The sequence below is a fragment of the Micromys minutus genome (genome assembly GCF_963924665.1).
Source record: "Micromys minutus genome assembly, chromosome: 18".
In the NCBI taxonomy this organism is placed as follows: Eukaryota; Metazoa; Chordata; class Mammalia; order Rodentia; family Muridae; genus Micromys; species Micromys minutus.
This window is the reverse complement of record NC_137953.1, coordinates 8,251,910-8,259,055: the sequence shown is the minus strand read 5'-3', so window position 1 is coordinate 8,259,055 and position 7,146 is coordinate 8,251,910.

Here is a 7,146-nt window from a genome sequence, read left to right as displayed (position 1 = left end):
CTTACCACTTTATTTAAAAAAGAGGGATACATATACAGACCTTTTAGGCATTTTTGCATAACATTATATGAATATTTTTCTCAGTACTTAATTCTTTTAGAGGTTTGATAGTATGCATTGAAATCCCATTAGTTACCATAAGCATGAAGAACATGTAGGACACAATGTAACATGGAAACAGAATTCTAGTTGAGTATAGATTAAGCATAATGATCTGTGAATACCAAAATTGCCACAAGGCTATTATCTTAGTTCTTGGATTATTAATGATTTAAGGTCCAGGTGTACCACACTCTGAGAGGGTGCTATACATTTATTTTTTTCCAAAGAAGGACTGAGGCTTTCTCTTTTTGGGGCCTTTTTTTTTCTTTTTGAAATTCATATAGCCTGAGTTGTTTCTGGGGTGTTCAGAGCTTTCTGGGGTTAGTATCCAAATATCAGTGACTGCATATTATGTCTGTTCTTTTGTGACTGTGTTACCTCACTCAGGATGATATTCTCTAGATGTAACCATTTTCTTAGGAATTTCATAAAGTCATTGTTTCTGATAGCTGAGTAGTACTCCATTGTGTTAATGTACCACAATTTTTGTATCCATTCATTTACTGAAGGGCATCTGGGTTCCTTTCAGCTTCTGGTTATTATAAATAGGGCTGCTATGAACATTGTGGTGCATGTATCTTTGTTGTATGTTGGAGCATCTCTGGGGTATATGCTCAGAAGTGGAATAACTGGGTCTTCAGGTAGTACTATGCCCAGTTTTCTGAGGAACTGCCGAACTGATTTCCAGAGTGGTTGTACCAGTTTACAACCCCACCAACAGTGGGGAAGTGTTCCTCTTTCTCCGCATCCTCGCCAGCATCTGCTGTCATGCAAACTGTGTTTAGGTTTATTTCCCTGAATTTGTATTTTTAGTTTCAAGAGTTTGTATATTATTAAATCTTTGGATAAAGATTTATTATTGTAATCTCCAAAAAAAGACTGTGTAGAATGTGTAAAACCATTGGAAATTACTGTAGGTTTTAAAAAAGGAGATAACATAAAATTATCCTTTAGAAATATTTTACTAAGAGTGTACTAATTTTATATACAAAGGAAGACATGAAGGGTTTTTAAAGAGAAATAACATTACGATAGAGAATATTACAGCCAAAACCAGCCATGGTGTAGCCTGGAATGGAAAAAGAGCCTTTAGACCCAAAGGACAAAAGGAGTTTCTGATGCTTAAACTTTCATGGTTGTGAGACTGATCTGCGTCTAGGGTTCTACACTGCCTTATCCTACCTACCAACCAGAAGCACACAGAGGCATTAGATAAGAGATTAAACTTATTTTGCAGCTACACCAGGGAAGGAGAGAGGACGAAGCCCAGAAGGGCTACTTTCCAACACCGTGTTGCTGACTAAGAGAGTGCAGTTGGGGCATAACCTGATTTGGAAGAGGAAGAAGCACCAGAACTGGAGGGTGATGCAATGTACATTTTCATATTTGGCCTGAATGGTAAATTATAAACTGTTACAGGATAGGACCTAGAGGAAGTGGATGGACGTGGATGTGGCTGTCAACTGCAACACTCATGCTAGTTCACCGGGAGGGTTCTCCAGGAGGCTCAGAAGCCTCTCTCTGTGTTCTGTGCCGGTTACTTGGGTCGGAGTCCTTATCTGTTTGTATGGGTCTCTGTAATGTGTTGAATAAGTCGAGTCAACAAGTAGACTAGAGGACTCAACTTTACAGATACAACACGGAAACCTGCCTCTTTAGAAACCATGTCCCAAAATTGCATGGACATCAAATGTCTTGATTTAATTTTATTTTTTCCGTGCCTTGTTTTGTTTTGACTTTTTTTTATTTCCTGAGAGGAACTGTTACTGTACAGTTCAGCCTACAATGGAAGTTACAGCTCTCCTAATTCCACATTTCCAAAGGAATGTAGGGCTAGGCTATCACTTCAGATACACCCTCTTTTGTTTTCTATATGTATAATTGTATAAAAATCATGTTTTTTTATTTTAAATTTGCTGAACATATCTTCCAGAATTCATTTAAGAAATGAAATAATCTGGCTATAAAATGCCACTCAATTCTTTACACCAAAAGCACGTCTTAAATTATGTTAAGTACATAAAATATATTTAACACCACCTCAAATTTCTGATGCCAACTACATTATCTTCAGCTGGACTAGAAATAATGAGCAAATGTATGAAGGGATTTGGGGATTATTTATTTCAAGGACATGAAGGTCTGGAGTCATACATTATTTCAGAATGTTGGCTGCTGTACTGTAGAAGGAGCCAGGCTCTAGACAGGAATAGGTGACTTTCTGGGCATAGCATGCAGATAATTCACCAAAAGAGATTTATTGGAAAAGTAATGAGCAGAGATCAATGCATTAGTAGTTCATTTATAAATCAGTCCTACACAAGAAAACTAGCTTCATTCATAAGATTATAATGCTCTTGCTGGCTGGAACAAGATTTACAATCGTTTTTTATTCATTCATTTTTGTTTATCATGTAGAGGAAAAGATTTAGATGTTCAACTGGGACAGGAGGAAAAGCACTTCGGGAAAATTCAGTGACGTTCAGACAGCTTGATGACGTGTTTTCTGCTACCAAAGCAGTGGGATTAATGCTGCCAGGCAGCAGGGGTGAAATGTAATCACTGTGCAACCGTGAGTGCCTCTGTGGTTTATCACCCATGATTGTGCTGTGCAGAAATGGGCCTCTCCTTCATTACCATTGTGCAGTTAGTCATCAGTTGGCAAACACTTCCTATTATCTTTACTGTGCTCTCTGATGTGGGAGTACATAGTCATATTTTATGATTTCTGAACTAACATTATGTATCTGTGACAATATGACTGGGTACCAAAGGAAACCCTCTGGATATTCTTAACAATTTTATGTTTGCTATTGGGCATTTACTGGGGAAAGGCTAATCAGGGAACCTGTTCCTCAAGGCATGGGGAAATTATTGAGAGAAGATGCTAACTGAGTGAGGTATCCCAGACACAAAAGAACACATATGGCATGCACTCACTGATAAGTGGATATGAGCCCAAAAGTTTGAAACACCCGAGATAAAATTCACAGACCATATGAAACTCAAGAAGAAAGAAGACCAAATTGTGGTTGCTTCAATCTTTCTTAGAAGAGAGAACAAAATACTAATGGGAGAAAATACAGGCAAAAAGAGTAGAACAGAGACTGAAGGAAAGGCCATCTAGAGACTTCCTGGGGATCTAGTCCATATGCAGTCACTAAACCCAGTCACTACTGCTGGTGCCAAGAAGTGCTTACTGGCAGGAACCTGATATGGATGCCTCCTCAGAAGCTCTGGCAGCCTTGTTGATACATATTAAAATGCCTGCAGCTAAAGATCAGACTGAGCAGGGAGACCCTAATGGAAGATTTAGAGGAAGACTGGAAAAACTGAAGGGGTTTACAACCTCATAGGAAGAACAACAGTATCAACCAAGCAGATTCCTTCAGAGCTCCAACCAAAGAGTACAGATATGGAAACCCATGGCTCCAGACGCAAATGTAACAGAGGATGGCATTGTGTGGCAACAATATGAGGGAAAGCCCTTGTTCCTGTGAAGGCTTTTTTCACCACTGTAGGAGAATGACAGCATACTGAGGTGGGACTGGGTGGGTGGGAGGGGAGCATCCTCATAGAAGCAGAATAAATTGGAGGGGGGTACCAGGAAAGGGATTACCATTTGAAATGTAAATACATAAAATATTCAATAAAAATGATTTAAGTAAAAAAACTTGAATTGTGTTTGCTCACTGATTCTATGGAGAAGTAGCCTGATAAGGTCTATTATCTAATGTGAGCTGTCCCAGGGTTTGCTCCTGCAAGTTCATACTGGACACCATCATGAGATCTTTTCTATTTCCCTGCTGCTACAGATAACATAGTGTCAATTTATACATGAATAATTAAACATGCAGTTGCAGGTCCTACTATCGTGTTTGAGCGATTTCTTCTCTCTGAATGCTAAAGTCCTCAGTAAAGCAGCCTTTAGACAGCACTTTCATCCTTACCAATGGGAATGCCGGCAAAATTTACCATCCTAACTTTAACATTTTTGAAATTATGAAGCTAAAATGTGTGTCCATCTGTAGAAAGTGGGCATGTTCTTTGGATGTTTTGGTTTCAAAATAACATGGATTCATTTAAATAATTTCAAACAGAAGGAGGAGCTCAGATGCTCAGTGGCATGTATAAACTCACGAATATCCTAGAGCACGTGCAGGACTGGAAAGGGAAAAGATCTGATGTTTTGAACAAGGTTTCCATGTGACACTGTTTAGTCAACCCGTGGTTGAGAAGCTCATCTGCTTCCACACACTAAATATATGTCTTGCACATTTCTTAAATTCCCCAAACGGCTCCACCACATTAGCTCTCAATTTCAGCTACTGGTAATCATTTGGTCTTTATTTCTAAATTGTTAAAATTCTTTTAAGGAAGATTTTTAACTAAGTATTGTTCTCTCTCTCTCTCTCTCTCTCTCTCTCTCTCTCTCTCTCTCTCTCTCTGTGTGTGTGTGTGTGTGTGTGTGTGTGTGTGTGTGTGTGTGTGTGTGTGTGCATAAGTGCTTGAAGAGGTCAAAAGTGGGTGTCTTATTCTCTGGAGCTGGATTTACTGATTATTGGGAATTTGACATGGGTGCTGGGAACTAAACTTGGGTCTTTGCAAGAACAATCTGTTTTAACCTCTTTTTCATCTTTTCACTTCCTAATGATGTTTTTTATTATATTATTAGGTTTTTGCAAGATATTAGAGATGGTGAGGTTGACATATGCCATTGGTGATCTATCTGTTCAGGAAAATTTCCCCTATGCCAACGTATTGGACATTCTTTTCCACTTTCTCTTCAATTACATTCATTGTATGTGGAGGCCCTTTATCCACTTTGGAGTTGAGCTTTGTACCAGGAGATAAGAATGGTTCAATTTGCATTCTTCTATATGATGACTGCCAGTTGAACCATCACCATTTGTTTAACCCCCTCCCCCCAGTGGATGGTTTTAGCTCCTTTGTCAAAGATCTAGTGACCTTAGTTGTATGGGTTCATTTCTAGGTCTTCAATTCTATTCCATTGAACTACTTTTCTGTCACTGATAAATGCTAATTAGCCAAAAAGAAGCTCAAAATACCCATGATACAACTCACTGAACATATGAAACTCAAGAAAAAGATCAGAAAAAAGTGTGGATGCTACAGTATTACTCAGTAGGGAAATAATCTCTGGGAAGTAGAGGAAAAGAGGTATCTGGGAGGGAGAGAGAATGGGGAGGGAAAAGGCAGGACAGTTTAGATATGGAAGGAGATGGGGGAGAAGTAAGAGGGTCAGAAATATTCAAGTAGGAGTGTAGCAGTGAGAAAGGCAGAACTTGGAGTAGCCACTAGAAAGTACCAGATACCAGGGACACAAGATGTTCCCAGGACTCAACAGAAAAGACGTTAGCTAAAATACCCAATAAAGGGGAGATAGAACCTATAGCATCCAAATCTAGTGGATAGGCATAGCTACAGGTTGAGGGATGGGTCCACCCACCCACATCAAAAATAATAATTCAGAATTATTTCTGTCAAAATGAAATCAGGAATGAAGAGTGGAACAGAAACTGAAGGAAAGGCCTTCCAGAGACTGCCCCATCTAGGGATTCATCTCATCTGCTGATGCCAAACAGACACTATTGCTGACGCAAATAAGTGCTTACTAAGCCCAGTATAGCTGTCCCCTGAGAGGCTCTGCCAGATCAGGGACAATGCAGATACAGATGTACATAGCAAAACATTGGACTGAAGCATGGGGACCCCAGTGGGACATTAGGGCAAGGACTGTAGTAGCTGAATGGGCTTGCAACCTCACAAGGAGAACAACAACCAGTCAGACCACCCAGTACTTCCAGAGTACACAAACAAAGAGTACAAGCCCTCAACCAAAGAGTACACAGGGGGTGCCTGTAGCTCCAGCTGGATATGTAGCAGTAGATTAACTTATTTGGCACCACTTGGATGGGAGCACCTTGATCCTGTGGAGGATTGATGACTCAGGATGGGGGAGTCTTCTGATTCAGGAGTGGATGGGGGAGCACCCTCATAGAGGCAGGAGGAGGGGGAAGTGTATGGGGGTTTGTGAAGGGGAAAATGGAAAGGAGGAAAATATTTGAAGTGTAAATAAATAAAATGGCCAATAGAAAATAGTCAAGCAAAAAGAAAGAAAGAAAGAAAAAAAGGGAAAGCAAGAGAAAGAAAGTCAATGACTCCAATCATCAGATCAAATGAAGATGTCATAATTATTCATAGATACTTTAATAACCTTATCTCTGCTAAATCAAAAGGAAGCTTATTGAACATGCTTAAATATAACACCGTTGCCCACACTAAAAAATGAGAACTGAGCAGAGATGGTTAATAATAAGCTACAAGACACAACTAATTGCTTAACTTAACAGCCCTCATTAATTATGAGACCGTACGCTGGGCTGAAATAGAAACCTGAACTTGAATTTCAGGTGAGAGCTTCAACTTTCTCTTATTTCAAAATTCCCAACTTACTAACTTGAACCTTTTGTGATTGAAATATGACAAAATAAAAAGCCAGGTAGATCAATTTCTAAGAGGTAGCACAGTGACAATTTGAAGGTAATAGGTAAAATGATACTTTTAAACATTTTTATTTTTAGAAAATCATTTATTTTCCTGCAATGATTAGGGAGGTCCATCAAGAACTGTATAGCCTGTGTTCAGTTTCCTTTCCAGTAACAGATTAAAAAATTATGATATAAGCTTATGATCTGGATGCTGACACTAATATACCCAAATGTCTTACTTCAGAGATCCTTGAGAGCGAAATTTTTATAGCCATTCACAGCCTCTTCCACAACCCAATCTGATGGGTCTAAACAAACCTAGTTGCTACCAATACGCTATTTGCATACTTGTTTAAAAAAACTGTATATTAACATTATAACATGATATCCTATACAGTATATGTATAATGAACATATTGTTCCCAGGTTCCCTTAATTTCTTTCTGTATTCTTATCTCCAGACTCATTCGAGTTGCCACCTCTGCTGATCCCTTGCTGCAGTTTATTGCTACCAAATTATTTTCCAGGCAGC